Below are 23,714 nucleotides of genomic sequence, written 5' to 3' on the forward strand. Positions count from 1 at the left end.
CTAAGAAAGTGTCAAAAAGCAGTAAACTTCATACCCGATAAAGATAAAAGGACATGAATTTCACCCTTTCCCCCCTTTGTCCCTTCACTGTGATATAGAGAGTATGTATAAGGTAGCCAGGACAAAGTTGAGAGCAAAAGATCTTGAGGTTAAATAATGAAGATGAAAGTTACCAGGGTCATGTAGTTAAAAATCTTGGTGATGTTGAAAGCACCAGTGCTCTTCAAGCCTAATCTTTGTAGAGTTTTACTTTCCTCCTTGTCTTTTAGTTCACCATTCAGCCCCGATCGCACTTTCAAATACAGTTACTTGCACATACTCACCTAAGATGCAGCTTACAGGGATCTTCCTGGTGACTTTCCTGGCCCAGTGCTTTCAGTACACATCTTTACCTGCCCATGGCTCGAACCTAAAGAGAAACTGGTAAATTATTACATTTCCAAGGCCACTTCCTATAGGGTTTGGGGGTCTCAACAGGAATCTCTACACCCTGATGGTGAACTACCTAGCAATGATATTAGAACACCATGGTGCATGCGTAAAGAAGTGAAGAGAAAATAATTATTTCTTTAATACCTGGGCAATTGACCCAACTGCCAGAGCATGTGCATTCTCTTTAACCTGAGAGTTGGTCTAGCTTCTCTTCCACTTCCCCAAGAAACAGTGAAATATTCAGAAACTTTTGAGTACCAGTCAGCATTCAGGGTAGGTGAGAAGGGAAGACGGTTGTGGGGGAGAAAACTTCAAACTCTTGAGCTCAGTAATGCGAAATTACTGTGGCTCATTAGGAATTATCAAAAGCTTTCTCTAGTAGAAGCGATTTAACTTCACACAGAACAGACTGTGCTTTCTAATATAACTCTCACATTGTGAAATGAAGACATGAGGGGGGAGTCTGGCTTATTCACTCAGTATAAATATTCTGGGATTCATCCATGTTGTTTTGTGTGGAGTCCATTCATTTTTATCCCTGAGTAGTATTCCATTGTATGGATATACAACAAGTATTCTGTTGATGGAGATTTGAGCTGTCCAGGTTTCAGTTGTTACAAATAAGGTTGCTATGAACATTTGGATATAAACACTCTTTGTATACACGTATTTTTATTTTTATTGTGTAAATATCTAGTAGTCAAATATTCGAGTCATATGGTTTACCATTTAAAAAAACTGCAAACTGTTTTACAAAGTGGTCGTACAATTTTGGTCATAGAATTTGACTTTGCATCTGTGTATAAGAGTTCCAGTGGACTCTGCATACTTGTCAATGCTTGTTATTGTCTGTTCTTTTTTCACTTCAGCCATTCTAATATGTGTGTTGGATTGCGTTGTACTAGCTCTTTGTGGTTTTAATTTGCATTTTCCTAATGACGAGTGATGTTGGGTGTCTTTTCATGTGCTTATTTGCCATCTGTTTATCTTTGGTGAATTGTCTGCTCAGATCTTTTGCCCACTTTTGGGGGTTATTTGTATATCTGTAGAGTGCATAGTAAGGTACATGCTCCGGAAAAGAAGCAAAGAAACCTTAGTTGTGAACAATATTGTATGCCAGAGATATTTAGCACCAGCTTCCTTTATTCAGGTTAACATAGTCTTACTTTACCCCTTTCTTCTCCAAATGCATTTGATAGATTTCATGATGTACGTGACAGCATTACTTCCTTGGTCTTTTCTTGAGATGAGTTCAAGCCTGGGACCTTTGCTGTGGAACAATGTTGAGTAGAGAGAAAAGCTTCTGTTGAACAGGACTAAGTTCAAATGTTGGTTCTATTCCATGCTAGTTGAGTCACTGTGGGGAAGTCCCTTATGTCTCTGAGTCTTAGTTTCTATCTGGACAACTGGGGGGGGCGGACAGTGTGGAGGTGACGGCATCCCCTTTACAGAACTATCACGAGGATCAAAAGGAGCTAAGGAAAGGAAGCATCCAAGACTGTGTTGAACTTGGGTTGTTTGAAATTTCTTTGTCTTCTTTTTTCCTCTGTAACTTGAGTGGGAGACAAGCAGAGATGTGTATAGGGCTTGAGAAAACAAGTACATGATATTCTTCAGGGTACTCTTTTAAACACTCCTTAAGTAGATACCTTTATAATTATACAGGTAGGAGTGAAAGTTCTGCCACCTAGAAGTACAGGATGCTGGTGAGCTAAAGGTACCTGGCACTACGCACCAGACTTTGTATAAATCAGCCCAAGAAATACATAAGATGAAGAATCCTCTTTCAGGTACGCGAAGCCTCAATGGGGACAGAGAATATATCCCCATAATTCTTCTTTATTATTTCAAGTTACATGAAATGTTTACTTGGAAACAGAGGACCCCCTCTGGCTAATGCTGAGTGATGTTGATGTTTTTATGAAAAAAGGAGATGATATTGTTAGATGGGGAGCAGACTGGGGAATTGGGATTTGAGGATCCTCGATAGTGCTAAATATTTTTAATGCATTTAAACCTGATCCAAAGTCCCTTGTGGCCAATTGTATTATTTGTTCGTAAGTATTTGTTCATTCCTTAGGCTTGCTTTCTCTTGATTGGAATACCCTTCTGTGTGGCCTTTTCTAACACTAAATATGTCATTTTAAGTCTCCAATTCTTCAACACTGAGTGGGTGTCCAACAATTCAGTTCTGACACTGATTACCCATAGTTAGTGCAGACCCCATGGGCTAAGGGCTCTGTCCCACAAGACTGCCCCACTTCAGATGTCAGCTGCAAATGGCAGCCCCCGGTGACCCACACGTCTGCCTGCTGACTACCAGTTCAGGGGTTCCAACAGCCTCCTCGCTCAGGTTCCATAATTTGCTAGAATGATTCACAGAACTCAGGAAAGCACTTCACTTAAGCAACCGGTTTATTATAAAGGATACAATTCAAGAACAGCCAAACGGAAGAGATGGGTAGGGCAAGGTGGGAGGGCAGAGGTGCAGAACTTCCGTGCCCTCTCCAGGCACACCACCATCCCAGCATGTCAATGGTTCCACCAACCAGGAAGCTCCTTGAACCCACCAAGGCATTCTTATGGTGCTTTCGTCACATGGGCACACTTGATTAAATCCTTAGACATCTGTGATTGAACTCAACGGCCATCCCCTTGTCCCTCCCTGGATGGGGGTCGGGCTGAAAGTTCTCATTCTGTATTCACATGGCTGATTTTTCTGGTAACCAGTCCCCATCCTAAAGCTACCTAGGACCTCCTTTCCTGTGATTCATTTCATTAGCATACAAAACCCCCAGTAAAATCCAAGAGTTTGGGGAGCTCTGTGCCAACAACCAGGGACAAGGACAAAATATCAAGATGTATATATATATATACATTTACTGTACCACACCTTCCAGGCTCCATTGACTCTAGGCTTGGTTATCTGACTTGCGTGGAACAATGAAATGTGGGCAGCTTGGCAGCTCCAGGTGAAGGATTTAAGAGGAATTCCATGTCTTTTGTTCATCCTCTTGAACTTCTGCACTCTATCGCCAGGACAGCACACTCCAAATAGTGGCTGCGCCTTGAGCCTGGTTCCCAGAATAAGGACTAACAGAGCAGACCTGAACCCAAACGTGGCACCGAGCGCACCCAAGCCCTGTTGGACGCAGCAGAGCTATACCCAGTCCACAGACCCACGAGTAAGAAGGACAGGTTTGTGTTATAAACTGCTGAGATCTTGAGTTTGCTTGCTGCCACAGCAAACACTGACAAATGTATACATCAACATGCATTACTTCATGTTTATCCTTTGCTTACTGCTGGATTTTAATCACAGTTGTACATGTTCGAAATAAATCATATTTCACTAAATTCAGAATTGCCATGCATTGAATATTTGTTTATTTTTAACATCTTTATTGGAGTATAATTGCTTTACATTGTTGTGTTAGTTGCTGCTGTATAAAAAAGTTAATCAGCTATACTTATACATGTACCTCCGTATCCCCTCCCTCTTGCGTCCCCTCCCAACCACCCTATCCCACCCTTCTAGGTGGTCACAAAGCACCGAGCTGATATCACTGTGCTGTGTGGGTGCTTCCCGATAGCTATCAATTTTACATTTGGTAGTGTATGTATGTCCATGCCACTCTCTCACTTCATTCCAGCTTTCCCTTCCCCATCCCCGTGTCCTCAAATCCATTCTCTACATCTGTGTCTTTATTCCTGTCCTGCGCCTAGGTTCTACAGAACCATTTTTTCTTTTTAGATTCCATATATATGTTAGCATATGGTATTTTTGTTTTTCTCTTTCTGAGTTATTTCACTTGGTATGACAGACTCAAAGTCCATCCACCTCACTACACATAACTCAATTTCATTTCCTTTTATGGCTCAGTAATATTCCATTGTATATATGTGCCACATCTTCTTTATCCAGTCATCTGTTGATGGACACTTAGGTTGCTTCCATGTCCTGGCTTTATTGTAAATAGTGCTGCAATGAACATTGTGGTACATGACTCTTTTTTTTTTTTTTTTTGCAGTACGCGGGCCTCTAACTGTTGTGGCCTCTCCCATTGCGGAGCACAGGCTCCGGACGCGCAGGCTCAGCGGCCATGGCTCATGGGCCCAGCCGCTCCGTGGCATGTGGGATCTTCCCGGACCGGGGCACGAACCCGTGTCCCTTGCATCGGCAAGCGGACTCTCAACCACTGCGCCACCAGGGAAGCCCGGCTCTTTTTGATTTATGGTTTTCTCAGGGTATATGCCAAGTAGTGGGATTGCTGGGTCATATGGTAGTTCTATTTGTAGTTTTTTAAGGAACCTCCATACTGTTCTCCATAGTGGCTGTATCAATTTACGTTCCCAACAACAGTGCAAGAGGGTTCCTTTTCTCCACACCCTCCCCAGCATTTATTGTTTGTAGATTTTTTGATGATGGCCATTCTGACCAGTGTGAGGTGATACCGCATTGTAGTTTTGATTTACATTTCTCTAATGATTAATGATGTTGAGCATTCTTTCATGTGTTTGTTGGCAATCTGTATATCTTCTTTGGAGAAATGTCTGTTTAGGTCTTCTGCCCATTTTTGGATTGGGGTGTTTGTTTTTTAATATCGAGCTGTATGAGCTGCTTGTATATTTTGGAGATCAATCCTTTGTTGGTTGCTTTGTTTGCAAATATTTTTTCCCATTCTGAGGTCTGTCTTTTCGTCTTGTTTATGGTTTCCTTTGCTGTGCAAAAGCTTTTAAGTTTCATTAGATCCCATTTGTTTATTTTTGTTTTTATTTCCATTTCCCTAGGAGGTGGGTCAAAAAGGATTTTGCTGTGATTAACGTCTTAGAGTGTTCTGCCTATGTTTTCCTCTAAGAGTTTGATGGTATCTGTCCTTACATTTAGGTCATTAATCCATTTCAAGTTTATTTTTGTGTATGGTGTTAGGGAGTGTTCTAATTTCATTCTTTTACATGTAGCTGTCCAGTTTTCCCAGCACCACTTATTGAAGAGACTGTCTTTTCTCCATTGTATATTCTTGCCTCCTTTATCAAAAAGTTTTGACCATATGTGCGTGGGTTTATATCTGGGCTTTCTATCCTGTTCCATTGATCTATATTTCTGTTTTTGTGCCAGTACCATACTGTCTTGATTACTGTAGCTTTGTAGTATAGTCTGAAGTCAGGAAGCCTGATTCCTACAGCTCCATTTTTCTTTCTCAAGATTGCTTTGGCTATTCGGGGTCTTTTGTGTTTCCATACAAATTGTGAAATTTTTTGTTCTAGTTCTGTGAAAAATGCCATTGGTAGCTTGATAGGGATTGCATTGAATCTGTAGATTGCTTTGGATAATATAGTCATTTTCACAATGTTGATTCTTCCAATCCAAGAACATGATCTATCTCTCCATCTGTTTGTATCATCTTTAATTTCTTTCATCAGTGTCTTAGAGTTTTCTGCATACAGGTCTTTTGTCTCCTTAGGTAGGTTCATTCCTATATATTTTATTCTTTTAGTCGCAATGGTGAATGGGAGTGTTTCCTTAATTTCTCTTTCAGATTTTTCATCATTAGTGTATAGGAATGCAAGAGATTTCTGTGCATTAATTTTATATCCTGGTAGTCTACTAAATTCATTGATTAGCTCTAGTAGTTTTCTGGTAGCATCTTTAGGATTCTCTATGTATAGTATCATGTCATCTGCAAACAGTGACAGTTTTACTTCTTTTCTGATTTGGATTCCTTTTATTTCTGTTTCTTCTCTAATTGCTGTGGCTAAAGCTTCCAAAACTATGTTGAATAATAGTGGTGAGAGTGGGCAACCTTGTCTTGTTCCTGATCTTAGTGGAAATGGTTTCAGTTTTTCACCATTGAAAATGATGTTGGCTGTGGGTTTGTCATATATGGGCTTTATTATGTTGAGGTAAGTTCCCTCTATGCCTACTTTCTGGAGAGTTTTTATCATAAATGGGTGTTGAATTTTGCTAAAAGCTTTTTCTGCATCTATTGAGATGATCATATGTTTTTTATCCTTCAATTTGTTAATATGGTGTGTCACATTGATTGATTTTGCATATATTGAAGAATCCTTGCATTCCTGGGATAAACCCCACATGATCATGGTGTATGATCCTTTTAATGTGCTGTTGGATACCGTTTGCTGGTATTTTGCTGAGGATTTTTGCATCTATGTTCATCAGTGATATTGGCCTGTAGTTTTCTTTTCTTGTGACATCTTTTGTCTGGTTTTGGTATCAGGGTGATGGTGGCCTCATAGAATGAGTTTGGGAGTGTTCCTCCCTCTGCTATATTTTGGAAGAGTTTGAGAAGCATAGGTATTAGCTCTTCCCTAAATGTTTGATAGAATTTGCCTGTGAAGCCATCTGGTCCTGGGCTTTTGTTTGTTGGAAGATTTTTAATCACAGTTTCAATTTCAGTGCTTGTGGTTGGTGTGTTTATATTTTCTATTTCTTCCTGGTTCAGTCTCAGAAGGTTGTGCTTTTCTAAGAGTTTGTCTGTTTCTTCCAGGTTGTCCATTTTATTGGCATATAGTTGCTTGTAGTAATCTCTCATGATCCTCTGTATTTCTGCAGTGTCAGTTGTTACTTCTCCTCTTTCATTTCTAATTCTGTTGATTTGAGTGTTCTCCCTTTTTTTCTTGATGAGTCTGGCTAATGGCTTGTCAATTTTGTTTATCTTCTCAAAGAACCAGCTTTTAGGTTTATTGATCTTTGCTATCATTTCCTTCATTTCTTTTTCATTTATTTCTGATCTGATCTTTATGATTTCTTTCCTTCTGCTAACTTTGGGGTTTTGTTCTTCTTTTTCTAATTGGTTTAGGTGTAAGGTTAGGTTGTTTATTTGAGATGTTTCTTGTTTCTTGAGGTAGGATTTTATTGATATAAAGTTCCCTCTTAGAACTGCTTTTGCTGCATCCCATAGGTTTTGGGTTGGCATGTTTTCATTGTCATTTTTTTCTAGGCATTTTTTGATTTCCTCTTTGATTTCTTCAATGATTTCTTGGTTATTCAGTAGTGTATCTTTTAGCCTCCAAGTGTTTGTATTTTTTACAGTTTTTTTTTCCTGTAATTGATATCGAGTCTCATAGCATTGTGGTTGGAAAAGATACTTGATACGATTTCAATCTTCTTAAATTTACCAACTCTTGATTTGTGCCCCAAGATATGATCTATCCTGGAGAATGTTCCATGAGCCCTGGAGAAGAAAGTGTATTCTGTTGTTTTTGGATGGAATGTCCTATAAATATCAATTAAGTGCATCTTGTTTAATGTATCATTTAAAGCTTGTTTTTTCTTATTTGTTTTCATTTTAGTTGATCTGTCCATTGGTGAAAGTGGGGTGTTAAAGTCCCCTGCTATTATTGTTTTACTGTCGATTTCCCCTTTTATGGATGTTAGCATTTGCCTTATGTATTGAGGTGCTCCTATGTTGGGTGCATAAATATTTACAATTGTTATATCTTCTTCTTGGATTGGTACCTTGATCATTTTGTAGTGTCCTTCTTTGTCTCTTGCAGTAGTCTTTATTTTAAAGTCTATTTTGTCTGATATGAGAATTGCTACTCCAGCTTTCTTTTGATTTCCATTTGCAAGGAATATCTTGTTCCATCCCCTCACTTTCAGTCTGCATGTGTCCCTAGGTCTGAAGTGGGTCTCTTATAGACAGCATATATATGGGTCTTGTTTCTGTATCCATTCAGCAAGCCTGTGTCTTTTGGTTGGAGCATTTAATCCATTTACATTTAAGGTAATTATCAATATGTATGTTCCTATTACCATTTTCTTAATTGTTTTGGGTTTGTTATTGTAGGTCTTTTCCTTTCTTTTGTTTCCTGCCTAGAGAATTTCCTTTAGCATTTGTTGTAAAGCTGGTTTGGTGGTGCTGAATTCTCTTTGCTTTTGCTTGTCTGTAAAGGTTTTAATTTCTCCGTTGAATCTGAATGAGATCCTTGCTGGGTACAGTAATCTTGGTTGTAGGTTTTTATGTTTCATCATTTAAATATATCCTGCCACTCCCTTCTGCAGAATTGCCATCATTTAGATTTTTCTTTGCATCTTGGGTTTTAAGCTGAACTTTAAAAGGCTTCATTGTCACTTGCTCCTATGGTTTCAGGCCCTCTTGTATCCACAAAGGCCTGGAAATTAAAGGAAAAAATAAGTAGGTTACCTGTGAGGCGAAATCCAATGCAGACTTTGCAAAATCCATTATGTCTGAAAAATATGTTTCTTGAGCCTCTCAGTCCAAATGCCACTGGCTTCCTCCATCCCCGGTTGATAGTACATTATGTTCAGGACTTATCAAAAATGCAGCCAGCCCGCAATTCAGACCAGCTTGCATGGAGGCGAGGTTCCCAGTGGGAGATGCCTCACAGAACTTTGTTATCTCTTGACTAAGAACGGCTAGTTAGGAATGACAGCTCTAAGAAGGAAAATGCATGCTGAAGAAATATAGATGAGAAAGGGGCAAGAAGAAAAAGGGGGAAAAAAAGAAAAAATCTCCTGAAAAAAAAAAACAACTGAAGTTTGCCCTGTAGAAATTCAACTGTGCGTGTGTGTGTGCGTGCGTGTGTGTGTGCGCGTGTGTGTGTGTGCGCGCGTGCAGTAGGACACTCCAAAGCCCAGAAAATCAAAGCAGAGAAGGTGTTAGCCTACAGTGAGAGATGAGCACCCAGCTCCACTGCCTTGGTGCTGGGCAGGTGCTGGCTTGGACTAAAGAAGGGGTGAGAATTAACTAGAGCTGCTTCTGAACGCCTTCCTTGGAATCGCCTGTTTGTGCTTTTGTGGTTTTGTTATCCCTTCATTCTTGGTGCTCTTCCAGCTAGCAGGCTCCTGCAAACTCAGGTCTTGAAAGCAAACCTGACTCCGTAAGTCTGCAGGAAAATAAGCACAGCAGTGTTTGTTCCTTTGATTCGTGCTCTTTTCCCATGGATCTATTTTTTTCCCACAACCCAAAGACTCATAACAGTTAATGAACAGCCCATAGTATAGAGAACATAAACTAGATTTCCCTCCTGAATCATCCTTGATTACGGTTTCTACAAACTCATGTGCGGATTACTGGGTCCAGACCTTCCATTTGTGGGAGGGGCTGCTTATTTTCAAAGGCAAGTGCGAAGCTATTGATAAACTCAGAAGACTTCAGTTGATAAACAGCCCAATTTCAATATACTCAGCCTGAGAGTCTTCTCTTTGAAACTCATTATGTCCTTTAATATAATGCAACATTTAACCTGTCTTATATTTAGTTGTCTCTGTGAGTATTTGGCAGATTTAAATTTTCAACCAGTTTCAGCCTGAGCCATCAACATTACATTTTTTTTTCCAATTTTGGTTGGGTCACTGAAATAATTGCTGGAGCTTAGCAGATTAAGTTGGATTGATTTCCATGATCTATTACATATCTACTACAATATCCAAGGTTGTGATTGGGGTGGAGAGACATCCTCTTTTACTGTCATTTGTTTTTCTGAGCAAGTTTAAAAAAAAATGCTTGAGGAAAGCCAAGAGTACTTATGAAAGGCACTGCATCTATGCATTAGAGAAACATCTTTAATTATTGGTGATGAATTAAGGAAGTTTCCTTCTTAAAGGTGGAGATGCTCTGTGTAGACAGTTCATCACTGTAACACTGGGATCCTGCTTGTCCTTTAGTTTCAAGTTCTTTTCTTTAGAAACAGGATTCAGTGGAAGCAAAGTCCAGGAGAGTGTGGGTCCTGTTGAAAATACTCTCCTCTTAAAACATTCCGTGTCCATGGACAACCTAGGAGAACCTGCATCCTGTAAAAGAAACCCTTCATTTACAGGCATACTCTTCTTAGAGGTTAATTCCCCTGACCTTCCTAAATCAAACTCATGCATAGGAGTAAACAGTGGTTAAGTGCTGGCCTGTCTACAGAGGAGCAGAATATGTAACAGACTTTCATACCATCTGACATTTTTCAAACTTGGGAGAAGGATGATGGTGGAAAAGCCTCACTTGTGATGCTACCATGAAGCCAAGAGAAGAGAAATGAAAAGAAACTGAAAGCTGTCCCTGCACCGCCAGCCTCAGATTCCAGCTTCTTCTTCCCATGGCAAGCACACATCATTAACACTGGTAATGTCTTCACTGAATCTGCTTGGATGAAGTGACAAGTCTAATTTGTTACCGACAGACCGATGGCTGGGAGTACGTTTAAGATGCATTGCTCTTGCTCCTGGACCCTCTGAGTTGCTGTGCGGAGTCTGCCAGGTAGGCTTGGCATTTGGTTAAAGACTATCTGTGATTTCATCCATCTCCCCAAAGGCCTCCCAGGGGAAGCACCTGCTGCTTCTGCTCCCTCCTTCTTTCTTCATTTCCAGGAATAGCCTCTGCCAGCAAACCTGGAGGTGCTGTGATTTAAAATCCAGAACCTGGGGAGGGACTCCTTATGCAAGCAATTACCATTAATAATCAATAGCGCTCAGCCTGACAAACAATTGCAACAGATCTGGATCGGTGGAAACGTATTCTTTGAATCCTATGGATGTGGCAATGATACTGCTTTTCATGAACTAGGAAACATATTTGGGGTCCCATTTTAATAAGCTTTAGGGTGATTTTAAGTTAAGCTACATAGAATTTAAAAACATGATGCAAATGGGGTCTCTGAGGAATGGAGATGAGAGAGCCTCATGAAGGAAAAGCTTAAATCATTACCTGTGACCTAATATTACAATAAAGTGAATTTTATGTGGAAGATGATGATAGTCTGATCCCAATGCCAACTAAATCCAGAGCAATGATTACGGATTTTAAATATGATATGAAATATTTAGACTCTACATTGAGCAGGCTTCCTCTATAAGGCAGATATTTAGCTTACGTAAGAAGCTATAGCGGAAAACGGATCAAGAGTAAACCAGCTATCTACCCACACACTACGTGCCTCACTTCTAGTTAAAATTAATGGTGCTGAGTCTTTGAAAGGCATTCATGGAATGTGAGAACTGGAAGTGAGTTCCCCAAAATGTCAAAGAAACAAATATTTGCTGTGATAGATATGGGTCACAATTTAAAGCAAAATTCATGCTCTTCTTTGACTTTACACGTATTGTCCTTCTAGTTTAATGTCATTGGTTTCCTGATTTAGTTTTAGAAGTTCAGTCTTTTAAAAGCACGTGCACCACGGGAATGGAATATAAACCAATAATAATCTAGCCCTTGCTAATATACCAGGCACTTTGCTAAGTATTATACATACGTGATCTCATTTAATCCTCTGAACCTATGATATATTTACATCTTTATTTCAATTTTAGATAAGGAAACTGAAGTTCTAAAGATTTGGAATTTCAAGAATATGCCAATAAAACAAGTGTAAGATAGCGTAGGGAGACTATAGCCACGTAAAAGCAAAGTCCAGTGAAAGACTGAGACAGCCCTGATTTGGAGATAGATACAAGGTACTCTTTATTCATTCTAAATATCAAGGACACAAAGAAAAATAAGAAATGGTCCCCATCACTGAGACCTGAGTATAATGAAACAGCTTGGGGAGGGCATCGGGTTAGTGCTCTCTCTGCTCACAAGACATTGTCCCGCAGAACTCAAGATGCAGATGCGACCATACGTTGTAGTCCTAATCTCCAATTTCCATATAAATAGCACAATTCGATGGATCGCACTGTTTCAGAGTATAGCTAGCTTCTGCCACTGCAAGTTCTAGAAAAGAGGCGAAATGATCCTCACCTCTTAGTAATATTGCAGGGAAGACTTCTGTGATGGGATAGATGGCCTCTCAGATCATTCCAGACCCAGAAATTCTGCCCCTGCCTTATGACTGTTAACAGATGAGTGGCCTGTTACCATTGATTGAAGGCCTGCGAGTATGTGAAGCTGGGTGCAAACAGCTCTTGGAGCAGATGGAAAGAACAGGTTTCTTACTGGTAATTGGTCCCTTGGATATCACTGCTCACTTTCTACCTCATTTTTTGGAGGTCAGTGTGTCAGTATAAAAAAAAAAAAAAAAGACTTTTCGGGTGTGAATTACTTTGTAGCCTCATGTATTGAATTTCAGTTGAATATCTTCATCTCCTACCTTGTCTCCAAACACCAAACATGTAGAGGCCGAGGCTTCTGAACTCCAGATACGGCCCTGGATTTGCCATTCACTAATGGCGCGATCCTAAGTCAGTTACACTGCTTTTCTGGATCTCAAATTGCGCATCTGTAAAATAAAAATAATTCAGGAAAATGCCCCAAGTTTCCTGTTCCTATTTCCGACCACATTGAGAGGATCGGCACCAACCCCCTCCCCACTTGTCACGGGTATTATCCTACAGAAGACGGGACCCGAGGCCACTCATAAATCCTCCTTCTTCCTCCTCGCCCGCTAGGAAAGCTAGCATGCTGGGGCTCTGACCATTTAACCCGTTTCCCAGCAAGTGACACATCCAGCAGCAAAAAGGAAGTTCTACCTGAAAAAGTTCTTTCAATTGTTCTTGCTTTGCTCTGATGTAAAACTAAAAATCAGTCATAGACCTCTGGAGGTTTTAGTAGAGACTCATTTAAATCATTTGCTCCTACAGTTGTTATACGTCAGTGTTCACACATTGCAAGCTTTTCTCACAGCAAGATGCGCCCCATCCAGTGGACTTTACTGCAGAGGACTCTCATCACTCGTGTTGCTACATACGCGTCATTTTAGCATATTTTGCATGCTCAGTATTCTGCTACCGATTGTACACATCACTCCGGCTGTGTCAGTTGACGCTTATTTTAGAGAATAAGTATAAATGTAGGTACACTATGTGGAGAGTGTATTTATATTCATGGGACACATTTCTGTGACTGTGCATATTAATTACAACATTATTCAAGTGGTTCTTGTAGAGATGGGAATATACACTGTATACAAGTCATTTAAAGTTCATCTGGGTGGAAAATATTTAGATAAACTAAAAGCAGAATCCTAGTAAATGCAACATTGACTCTTAAATTATTCTAGTATTTACTTTACTTTCTGATCTTTGTATTGTTCAACACAAAAATAGTATTATAAATTGCTATGCAAAGGAAGTTAAACCAAAGTCACCTTCAGTTTGCATGGACAAGAATCGGCATTAGACTTTCAACCTTGTGCTTTTGTAAGTGATGTAATAAGGGCAAGAGTGGGGCAGAAGGCGGCAAGTAGGTGCCAGTACTAGCTTCCTCTTCTCCGCAAGGAAGCCTGGAGTCTGTATTGGATTCTGAGGGCATTATGCTCCAACATCCAGACGAGATGCTTTGACTCTTCTTTCTAATATTTGCTTTGAATAATCACTGGGTGTCTAAATCCCATTAGAAATGTTCTACTTTAATTGGGTGTCAAATTATTTGTGGAAAACAGGAAGCACACTACCTATAGGGTATAGGGGTCTGTTTGGGAGAAATAGTAGAGCTGAGATTAGAACAATATATGCCAAATCAGAAGGTTTCGCTGCAAGATGTGGGATTTGGGGCAAATCACTGAGCTTTAATTTCCTCACTAGTAGAACTAGTAGAAGATGCTTAGAAAAAACGGAGCTAGCATATGCTGTAAGTCCTCCCAAGTGTTGTATTTAAATTGAATGAGCTTCTGTTGGTGAAGAGACACTGTCATTCAAGAGTTGAAAGCAAGTTTTTTTTAGTAAGAGTGGGAGAAAGGCTACAATCCCAGAGGGTCTGGGAAGTTGAAAGTTTACCAGTACTGGAACTCAGTTACTGAACCTTGAGACCAAGAAGGGCAAAGAGGCTAATCTGATGGTTCCTTTACTCTAAACCTAGAGTTCTTTAAATTCTCCCTGATGGGAGGAGGATATGTCCTAGTGTCTACACGGAGCCGAAGCCTCCAGATGGGGTCAGGCCGAGGACTGAGCTGTTACTCTATAGCTTTCATCCTTGGGGAAGCATCCTAAGAATTTACTTTGGATTGTTTCCCATGAACTAAATACCTCAAGACATCAATAGGTATGAATTTAAGGGAGTTTGAAAAAATATTTGTACAATTCACAATGAAATAAAAATGCTACAGTGACTATAGTCACTATGGTCTGGTGACTACAGTCACCAGAAACAGTGACTATTCTGAATCATTCCTTTTATCAATGACTCAAACTCAGTGCCTCTGAAAACTAACTCCAGTCAAGAGCACTTAAAACACTTTGTATTCAAGCTCCTTAAAATGAAGAATTAATCATTTCTGCCTGCACTTTAAATAGAAAACAAGCTGGGCTAAGACAATTAGAAAGAATGGCACTGAGCAGCTTGTGTTGCACCCATTCTTCCCAGATATGTAATTAAAAATTACAAAATAATAATACCAAGATGTAAAATAAAAGTAAGAAAGTCCAATAAAGATCTAATTTCCCCCCAAAGGTTTCTCATTTTATGTTTTTCTTAGGAAATATCATTATTAAACCTAAGACTCTTTCAAACATCATTTTGGTGCCCATAAGCATATGTTTTCTCTGCCTGTTGGGAAACTCAGAACTGAATGAACACAGCAGGATATGTCCCAAGAGTAGTAGCATCTCTCTTGTACTCTCGACTGGGAGATAAAATGAAGGCTCAGATTCAACAAACACTTGGGGCAAGAGAATGGAGGTGGACACTGAAAGAGGAAGCGGTTAATCAGGGACTGAATGTTGGTCTCCCCATTCCTCTGAGTAAGAAAAGCAAGGAGAGCTTTTCCGGAGTTCTGCAGCTACACAATCACTGAGCAGTACTTCATGAGGGAAGATCATAGCATTTCCTTCTGCAAAGACAGTGGCAATGAAAGAGCAGATGTATTTCTGCTCAGTTATTCAGTGTGAAGAGTCAGCAGCAAGTCTGAAGTGAACAAAATTGATAATATCCTTCTAGTCCTTCATGGAAACAAACACAAAGATAAAATCCGGCAGCCTGGCCTTTTGCCTCCCTTTTCATTCTTGGCTGTGGCAGTAGGCTGGCTGGAAAAGACCTCCCAGCATCTGGTTCAGGGTGGACTAGGCATACATCACTTTCATGTCTTACCTTCTAAGTCCTTTCTTTAGTCTCAAAACCAAAAGTTACAAAGGTGTGTTATTGCTGGGATTCTAGGCAGCGAGTGGCCTTGGAGATGAATGGGAATAGGATTGTCCATGAGGCATGAAAAGGGGATAGGTCTAAAGAATAGAGACCAGAGTAAAAATAAAAATTATAAAAAATAAAATAGGAAAGCACAGAAAAATAGTAGCTGAATAACCAAAGGGAAAGAAAAAGGAGGGAACCGGTTATAGGCTGAATTGTTTTCCCCCAAATTTATATGTTGAATCTCAATCCCTAGTACCTTAGAATGTCACTGTATTTGGAGAAAGGGTACTTAAAGTGATGATTAAGGTAAAATGAGGCCATGTGGATGGGCCCTAATCCAATATAGCTGGTATCCTTATAAGAATAAAAGATTAAGACACAGACTCACAAAATGGGAAGACCTTCTGAAGATACAGAGAGAAGGCGCCCATCTACAGCCAAGTGAAGAAGCCTCAGAAGAAACCAACCCTGTTGACACCTTGGTCTTGAATTTCTAGCCTCCAGGATTGAGAGGAAAGAAGTTTCTGTTGTTCAAGCCACCCAGACTGTCAGAACCAGAAAATAAAAAATAAAATCCTCCAAGAATAAATAGAAAGAATAGAGGAAAGTTGCAGATAGCTAGAAATCCGTAAGAAAATAAGATGGAAATAAATGAATATTAGGATGCAAGTAACAAAGGAGGGAGGAAAATGTGGGGGAGGAATCAAAGGACATGGTGGCATTTCTTGCTGAATTTCTGGGGAAAAGAGGAAATGAGACCTGGAAGACTAATAGGCATAGAATAAACAAATACAACAAGAGAAAGCACACATCAGGTTTTATGTGTGCATGACTGAGATAAAATTTGAATGTTTAGTTGAACTCCCTCACTTTTTGAAACACCAACCACAGGGAAAGCCTGCAGTTCTTTCCAGAAACTTAGATTATTTGGGGAAATAAATAGATGCATGGATAATCTTGATTATATATAAGAAGAATTTCAAATAAGGAATAACAGTGGGGGAAATGCCATAAGATTCTTATTTCTAAAAGAACAGATTGATCCATAGGTTGAGCAGGTAATTAAAAATTCCGTTAACGATGTCATTAATCAGATTCATTTTCTGGTCCTATTGGAGCCCTACAGAAGTGTTTCTGGTGGTTTGCTCAACAATATGTCACAGAAACTGTGCAAGAACGCCTGCTATGGAGAGGCTCAGAAGTCAAGTGCTGAGAAGTGGAAAAAATGTGCTACAGATTTTTGGCAGATGTTCTCAGATCAAATTGTGGTGTTGAAAAATTGTATAGTATGTTCAGTAGAGCATCTGAGATGAAAAGACAGTTCAGTGGCTTTGTAATCTAGATAAAAAAAGAATCGTGGAGCCGTGCTTATGTAGGGTGTAATTCACAAGTTCAGAAGTGTCAATGTTGGAGGTGATGGCAAGGAAGCACGACTTTTTGAATAACTTTCACATAAATTTACATATAAAAACCTGGGTAATATCAATAGATCTGCCTGATTCCTTATTTTCTGTATCTATTGAGTAAGCGCTTAGGTTTTGTATTTTGTCTATCTATTTATCAACCAGTACATGTTCTATACACAGGAAATGCTAAAAAAAATAGAGTAGATGGAAGAAAATATCCTAAGAATCATAGAATTTCAGAGTGTGGAAAAAATTAGGCATCATTTAGCTTATGTCCTTTAATTTACATTCCCATAAAACTGAGGTTCTGAGATCTAAGTGATTTTTTTAATGTATTTATTCACATGTAATATCGTGTATGAATGGCAGCCTCTAGCCTAGATTTTACTTTCTTGAGCAGCTGACATCTAGGTGATTTGAACAAAGTCAGCTGGAGACAATGGTGGATCAAGAGTGGGACACAAATTGTGCAACTCCCAGGTTTCTGGACTTTTGAGATCTTTGAAAAAAGATGCTAAATGTTCCAATGAACATATTTGTTATTGTTTTGAAAAGAAAATAATCCCTTCATAGACTATCCCTGATAAGAAGATATATTTAGATATAAATCTGGGACATTACAGGATATACCAAAAATGTTGCAAGCCTTTATTTGGGGGGATATCATTCCCTCACTTGTTCAATAAATCCTTACTGAGCACCTACTATGGGCCAGGCACTGTGCTAGGAACATGGCAGTGAGCAAAACAGTCAAAACTCTCTGCCCTTATGGAATTCGTATATTCATGTGGGGAGCACTAAAAACAAGAAAAATGTATGGAACATCAGATGTAATAGCGCTGTTGAGAAGAATGAATTGGGAAGAGATAGAAAGGGTAGGTTAAAATGATCTGATCAGATCAAGCCTCACAGAGAAAGTGATGTTTATGCAAAGGTTTGAAAGAGAAAAGTGAGTGTGAGCATTGCAGCTAAAACGAGCAGTTCTGTGGAGCTGCGGAGGTATTAGGGTTAGGGTTAGGGTTAGGATTAGGGTTTTATCATTTCGGAGGCTAAACAGTCAAGATCAGTGGCCAATATTTATTACATTAAGGAGGTAATAGGGGTAAATGCCACTTGACTTTTCACTGTGTAAGGTGAAAATATTCTCAGGGGCCAAATGACCTTTCAGACTATCCTGACATATACAATCTGGCCCGGCAAAGTGGGTACATTTCATGAGCTGGTTGGTTGAAGATGGTGAAAGGAAACCTTTGATGAATTCAGTCAATACTGGTTTTCTTTCATGTCAGTTTTTATCTGTGGACACAGTATGACTGCTTGCGTTAAGAAATCTAAATTGGGATACTACTTTCTGACAGATGTATGATGGATTTATTCACTGTGTCACAGCCAGAAGCATAACCCTTCTGCGGAAATGAACAATTTAGCATTTCCAGGTCACAGAAGACCGTGAAGATGATACGTCAGGCCATGTTTAGTATAAATGCAAATCTCACTGAAGAGTGACATGTCAGCAGGGCTTGAAACGACTCTTTTCCTTAAAAAGCAAACCTAAGAAATGGTCTTTCCCAAACATTAAATTTTTCTGCTATGGCAACACTTACAACAACTTGATATGTGAAAAAAATTGAGAACCCAGTGCAGATACATATGAAAAGAAAACAAGAGTCTCGTCTTTATATATATACACTTACTTCTTGGTTCCTGTACTTTAAAATGCATTAAAGTATGATTCATCTTACACATGTAAAATTATGTATCACTTACTAAATACGCAACTGTTGAAAATACTGAAGCTATCTTCACTATTGAGATGGTCCACACAAACCTAGTAGAGGGGCTTCTCTGGCGGTGCAGTGGCTGGGACTCCGCACTTCCACTGCAGGGGGCGTGGGTTCGATCCCTGGTCAGCTGGCTGGTCAGGGAACTAGGATCCTGCAAGCCACGTGGCACGGCCAAAAACAAACAAACAAACAAAGAAACCTATTAGAGTTTTCTGGCACCCTTCACAGGCTACATACGGAAAGGGAACAGGTTAGACATAAATACTGAAGTCAAAATAGGGGGCAAAGCAGGAGATGCGCAGCCGTAACAGATGGAAATGTTTTTGAGCACGGGAGGCATGAGAGCAGTGATTTGACAAAATACTCTACTTTTGGATACACCTGAAAGTTAGATCCACAATAAGACTGACACCAAGAGGTGGTTTTCTTTCAAATAACAATGAAGTAACCTAGCTTTGTAAGCATTTTCCCTACTTGCTTAAGAAAGAACTTCCGTTTAAAACCCAGAGCTGTCTTGTGTAAAGCTCTAACATTAGACACAAATCTTAACTCTCATATTTACATCTGTGACTTTGACCTCTCTGTCCATTTGTCCTCCTGTTTCCCTTTAAGATTGTTGTAAATTTAAATGACATAACACACAAAAGTGCTCTGAACAGTGTTTCGTACAGTGGAAAGACTCATGTATATTAGGTATCATTATTATGTTCCAGTGGTTCCTGGAATAGAAAAGTGGAAATTGGAAATATAGGACCAGACTCTAATTTGTTGCTTGATTCATCCTGGTGTGATGTGAAGCACAGGCTTTACAGTTAGACCTGGCTTCTAACCCCAGCTCCACCTCTTAGTAGACGGTGTGACACAGTAAATTCTTTATTTGCTTTCAGCTTCAGTTTCCTCATCTGTGAAGTCAACACACCGATGCAGTCCTTACAGGGCTGTGAAAAAGTGACAAGGGTTAAATGTCAATGCCCAGTAAGGAATGGCATTACTCATATTTACCTTATGGATGTTTAATGTCATATCAGATTTTTATTGTATATAGTTAGGATATCAAGAATCAAATCATATCCTGTTTCATATTAAGATCTGTAAAATATTTTTAAAGCATAGAAAAAAAAACCATGGGATTTCTTAGCAGCAAAGACCCTGGGAATAATCTAGTTCAATCTTTTTATTTTACAAGCAAATGAACTAAGACTAAGAATAGGCACGTGTGTTGTTTCTGAAGTCACATTAACCATGTGACTAAGAGATCTAAGAGCACATGCCTGTGAGTAGCAGACCAGAGCTGTTACAGGTTTCTCCCATTGGTACATTCCTAACAAGGCTTCTAACACAGCGAAGCTTTATTGCAATTGCTTATCATTTAATCTAAATAGTGAAGATCTTTGTACTTTCAAATGCAAATATTTTCACACTTTGTTTCTTCACCTCCTGTGGCTGTAGATTTAAGAATATTAGATTTGCTTTAGGACAAATATTTTGGTTTTCAGGCAAATACTTGTATCACCTGCTAGGTCAGGGTAAGGATGTAGTAAGGGAGATACGAGAAAGGGTGTGATAGATTGTGAGCAGTGTCCATTTTCCCTTTGACAGGAGAATTGAGGATCAGTGTCTCATTTATTATACGGCAAATACCATGAGATTTTAAAAATATCTTGGAGTTAAGTACAATATAATCATCACTCTATTTCTGGAGCCAAGATGAGAGAATGGATTATAAATTGCAGCCGGAGGTATTTGCATTGAATACATGGATTTTGGCACGGAAACAGTCATGAGATGCAATAATATATTCAGTTCATCAACTGGCTATACAGTTTCTATAGCATCTCCTTGTTTATTTAAATAATAAGTCTGTGTCTGAGACCAATACCTTCTCAGTTCAATCAACTCAGTGAAAGAGAAAAAAAAAAGAGACTAGTTTGCTTGATAATTCCCACCACCTCTCCTCACCCCGTAGACATTGGTATATTTCAGTCAAAATGAATGAGAATCAAAACTCCTGGTGTGGAGTGAACTGGAGGCGGAGCCGGGGGTGGGGGCTGCTCTCTAGCTCCCCCTGGCTCTCCACCCACCTGCTCGAGGGGGAGGAGTTACCTCCGCTCTTCGGTCTCAGAACTTACCATGATGGCTGTGACCTAAAATCCTCAGGAAGCCCTGGGGTCACGGCCCGGAAGCACCCCGGAGAAGGAGGGTTGTGTGGAGCCCACCACAGTGGGGGTGCCTCCCTCAGGACTTTAGGACCCTCTGTGGACCCTGAAATACTTGCATTCTCAGGACTCAGGGACTCGGCTGGGCCTGCTCACAATGGTACCCGCTGCCTCACAGCGCACTCTAGTCCTAAGTACACACAGCGCCCAAATCCAGCCCACTGGTCAGATCCAAGCCACGGCCCTCCAAGGGGTCCACTCCGTCCCTAGGGATGGAGAGGACCCTGCTCAGAGTGAGGCATCTTCAGAAGAGTCAGGAGTGGGCCAGGAACTCTCAAGAGAGAATGAGGCTGGGTACCAGGAGGATGGGAACCCTTCTTTTCTTTCCATTCCATCTGCTTGTAACTTCCAGGGAATCCCTGAAGGGCCTTGTTCTGAGGGAGGAGACGGCTCTTCTAGCAACTTTTGCCACCATTGTACCTCTCCAGCTTTGGGGGAAGATGAAGAGTTGCAAGAGGAATGTGATGAGGAGGAACCTCTTAAGTTTCCCAGTGGTTTTTCATGTGTGCCCAGTGGAAGGAAACCTGCGCTCCGGAGACAACGGCACCGCGTTCCAGCCAGGGAGGGTACTTGGGAGGGTGGACGCAGAGATCCCAGATCCCCTGGTCGACATCGGCTGGGCCGGAACCGGAGTCAGGCAGATAAGCGCAGAGGACTGGGAGTGTGGGTGCGTCAGCTTGGACAGGCAGGCTTCTGGTGGCTGATCGAACTGCTGGTATTAGTGGGGAGTACGTGGAAACTTGTGGCCGTTTCATCTATGCACGCTGGCAGCTGAAAGGCAGTGATCTGGACCTTTTTTTGGGTCTGGGTGGGAGTCTGGGCAGGGCGGCTGGGGGTCGGGGCCCAGGTGATGTCCCAATTTTGCTGTGGGGCAGCGCTGTTCACCCGTTTTCTTAGGCTACTGGGTGCTTTGCTGCTCCCGGCTCTGGCCCTTTTTTGGGGCTGTCTACAGTTGGGCTGGCGGTTTCTGGTGGGACTGAATGATCAGTTAGGCCTGACAGGTAAAGCCACCTGGCTCTTCTCTTGGCTGGCTTCTCCCACCTGGCAGCGGTGCCTGATTCTGCTGAGAGACAGCAGGCCGTGGCAGCAGCTGGTAAGAATAGTTCAGTGGGGTTGGCTGGAGTTGCCTTGGGTCAAGCAGAGGACCAACAGGCAGGGGAATGCGCCTGTAGCTAGTGGTCGCTACTGCCAGCCTGAAGAGGAAGTGGCTCGACTGTGGACCATGGCTGGGCTTCCTGAGGATGAGCTAAAGCCTTTCCATGTGCTGGGGGTTGAAGCCACAGCCTCGGATGTTGAACTGAAGAAGGCCTATAGGCAGCCGGCAGTGATGGTTCATCCTGACAAAGATAATCATCCCCGGGCTGAGGAGGCCCTCAAGGTTCTGCGGGCAGCCTGGGACATTGTCAGCGACCCTGAAAGGCGGAAGGAACATGAGATGAAGCGAATGGCAGAGAATGAGCTGAGCCGGTCAGTGAATGAGTTTCTGTCCAAGCTGCAGGATGACCTCAAAGAAGCAATGAATACTGTGGTGTGCAGCCGATGCCAGGGAAAGCACAGGAGGTTTGCAACGGACCAGGAACCTGAGAGTTCCAGGTACTGCGCTGAGTGTAACGGGCTGCATCCTGCTGAGGAAGGAGACTTTGGGGCAGAGTCGAGCATGATGGGCCTCAAGATCACCTACTTTGCGCTGATGGATAGAAAGGTGTATGACATCACAGAGTGGGCTGGATGCCAGCATGTGGGAATCTCCCCAGATATCCACTGGGTCCCCATCACATCTCATTTGGTTCACGGATGCCAGGCACCAGTGGGTGGCAGAGAGCTACCCCAGGTGCCCCTCCTGCTGACCTTCAGGATTTCTTGAGCCAGATCTTTCAAGTACCCCCAGGCCAGATGTCCAAAGGGAACTTCTTTGCAGCTCCTCAGCTGGGCCCTGGGACCACTGCAGCCTCCAAGCCCAACAGCACAGTACCCAAGGGAGAAGCCAAACCGAAGCGGCAGAAGAAAGTGAGGACGCCCTTCCAGCGTTGACACCTCCTCTCTTTCCTCAAATCAATGTCAGGGAGTCAAAAGGGCTGTGTACAGCACAGGATGGAGTTTGATTTATTTTTAAATATTTAAAAAAGGGAAAATTTTAAGCTCAAATTGTTCACTCAGTACTTATAGGAAGCCCTGGAACCACTGTCCCTCCTCCACCAGCAGCCAGGAACTGAGTCTTGTCTTCTGACAATACCAAAGAAATAGGGGGTGAATAGAACGAAGGACCTAAGGGCCTGGACCTGGGCTGGACCATATCTCCCATAGTACTGTGGGAACTGGGTACTTCCCTGGCGTCTGTATGCCTTTGTCTTGTCTTTTGCTTCTACAGCAGATGACACTTTCCCCCCACTTTGTAAACGTGTCTGTATTATTTCTTGACCCATTTCAGGAGGGAGCCCCCTCCTTTGCCCCAATATACTAGTAAAAATACAGAACAAGAAAGCATGTAACCCTAATTATAGGAGATACATAGAGTTCAGAGAGTGGGAACTCTCACCTTGTGGGTAATCACCCAGCTTCGTGCTTGTTGCTGCAGGGATGGCCAAAACTGATAATTTTTAAAAAACAGATTCACGCCCTCTGCCCTTGGGTGAGGGGGAAGGATAGAGGGGCTCCCGGCAGCCCCTTTATGATCCAAGGGTTTGTATTTTTTAAGTTTGTTCACATTAGTATGTACATATCTACTTAAAGCCAGGGGATTATCTTTCTATAAATACATAACTGGCAAAAAAAAAATTCCTGGTTTGAGTGTTAGTTAACTTACACTCTATGTCTTGGGAATCTATATATCTTAGAGGTTCACTA

At 41.2% G+C, this 23,714-nt stretch overlaps 1 protein-coding gene and 1 pseudogene across 1 annotated transcript in view; both read left to right on the forward strand.

Moving 5' to 3' along the window:
- Window positions 1-23,714, forward strand: part of LOC132417723 (skin secretory protein xP2-like) — a 71,366-nt gene that overhangs the window by 11,821 nt on the left and 35,831 nt on the right. The window lies entirely within an intron of this gene.
- Window positions 20,643-22,901, forward strand: LOC132417707 (dnaJ homolog subfamily C member 14 pseudogene; annotated as a pseudogene).

This window comes from Delphinus delphis, chromosome 21, assembly GCF_949987515.2.
Source record: "Delphinus delphis chromosome 21, mDelDel1.2, whole genome shotgun sequence".
NCBI classification, from domain to species: domain Eukaryota; kingdom Metazoa; phylum Chordata; class Mammalia; order Artiodactyla; family Delphinidae; genus Delphinus; species Delphinus delphis.